This window comes from Bos indicus, chromosome 13, assembly GCF_029378745.1.
Source record: "Bos indicus isolate NIAB-ARS_2022 breed Sahiwal x Tharparkar chromosome 13, NIAB-ARS_B.indTharparkar_mat_pri_1.0, whole genome shotgun sequence".
Classification (NCBI taxonomy): domain Eukaryota; kingdom Metazoa; phylum Chordata; class Mammalia; order Artiodactyla; family Bovidae; genus Bos; species Bos indicus.
The window spans coordinates 64,926,319-64,928,608 of NC_091772.1; positions in this window are offsets into that span (position 1 = coordinate 64,926,319).

A 2,290-nucleotide genomic window follows, 5' to 3' on the forward strand; every position below is an offset into this window, starting at 1 on the left:
TTAAGACTGTTCATAGATTCTTGGAAATCCTTATTATTCAACCCTTTAAGGTTGATGCTTCGTTTCTCACCTTTAAACTGTTAAGTCTACATTTCCTCAAGGTCACAGTGCAAGATTAACCAGCCGTATTTCCAGTGCTATTACGTTGTATACCCAAATATTGTCTTCAGATATGACTTGATCAGGAAAAGAACAAATTCAAACCACTTTTGTAGCCTCACAAGTTCAGATGGCACTAGCGGTCAAGAATCCACCTGCTGATGCAGGAGGCATGAGACAGGTTCAGTCTCTGGGTTGGGAAGACCCCCTGGAGCAGGGCCTGGCAACCCACTACCCTACTCTTGCCTGGAGAATCCCATGGGCAGAGGCCTGAGTTTGCAGCTGGCCACAACTTAAGCAACCTGGCACGCAGCTCACACAGGTTCATCTCAGATGATTTTCTAACCAGTCATCAATGAGGATGTAAACTTACTAGCTGACTCTCCCTCCTTTTAACTGGCTTGTTAAGGTAGTTTCTCCATCATGAGATGTGCTCCTCACCTGTACAGGCAACATATTCCTTGATACTGTTCTAAGTTGCCCCTCAAGTATTTGTCATTAAGAAAATGGTGGGACTACCCTGGGTGTGTGGGTTAAGACTCAACACTCCCAATGCTCAGGGCATGGGCTCAATCCCTCCCTGGTCCAGAACTAAGATGCCTCATTACACAGCCAAATAAAACAATAAAAAATGGTAGTTAACTGTTTTCATGAGATTAAATACCTGAAGTTACCTTTGCTGGCCCAGTTCCCTAGAAAGAAACCTGCTAGTACTTGATTCAAGAATAAAGTCTTTAATTACAAAGATACTGATAGTTTGGAGAAAAAAAAAAAGTTGTCATGTCTCTGCTACCCAAAAACTGAGGCTCTGTGTTCACAAATAAAGATTATCTTGAATTTTTTTCTCCCGGTTAAATAATTGAAAAGAAATTACAAACATCCCTCAAAAGGGGTGGTAGAAAACTGTGATGCCTCCAAAGTCAAACCAGTTATTTTGATACCTGACTAAATTTGTAATACTTGTCCTTCATCCCTAACAATTTTAAGGGTTTAGAAATCAGGTGAGGAAATCCATATTGGAAGGCGTAACTAGGAGTAGCACCACCTACTCAAGAGTCAATCTAGATACAAAAACTTGAAGCAGAGTTCAGAGTATGAATTGGGAAGGGTTGCTGCCCAAGTGAAATTAAAGCTTAAAACTGCAGTTAATTTGGGAAACCACTTTGAATCTACCCAATTATTTAAATAATGAAGCCCGCCTGGCCCAAAATGCCCAGACAACACAGGAGAAACTTAATGCCCAGATTTGAGGCCTGAGCAAACCTGTTTGGCTTTTCTTTGTATCATAAATCCCTCAATTTTTATACACTATCCTAAATAACAAGTGTATTAAAACTAATACAGAGGAATGTAGAGGGACAACTTGAGGACAAGAGTTTCACTTAAGTTCTGAAGAATCAACTAAAAAAGTCAGAGAAACTAATAGTCTATTGTAATTTCCAAGTTTCTATGACTTTAAAACGTCTCAAAAATGAAGATTTCTTGTGGCCTTTTTAAGAGAATTTTATTTGAGTGGTTCTTACAAAGATTGTTGCAATATGAAAGTCATTTGTTTGATAGAAATATCAAGCTGTCTTGTCAAACACACTGAAGTAACCCAAAAATATATTTCAGAGCTCACAGAGCTTAAAAAGAGCAAAGATTATATGCAACCAGACAAAACCTATTTCTGCATTTCCTATTTCTTGCTCAGACTGCTTTGCTTACCAGACTGTCACTAAACATCTTGAGGAAATGCAGGGATCATTTTGTTTGGAATCTTATGACACACCAGAACACATAATATTTACAAAGAAACTTTTACAGATACATTAATTGAAAAGATACCATCCAGAAATGTATTTTTGAAACCTTCTTTTCTTGCCAATTGATCAGAATGCAAGATGACATGTTAAACAGCCCGTTTAGCTGTCTTGAATTTCCATAAACTAGGTATTCCAGAAACCTCTGCTAAACCATTAACCAAATATCAACATTAGTGAAATGTAACTGCTGTGTAAAAAGTTAGGCTTCTGAAACATTAAAAATATTACATCCCTGTCTGCCTTTTTATGTTAAGCACATTTGTTCCCCTACAACTATTCCTATAGATCCTTAATGTAATTTTCTACATGTACATTTAAAAGGCAGAACAAGAGAACAGCTTTGTATACAGTGGGATTTGCTAGTTAGGGAGAATGAGCACACTGCA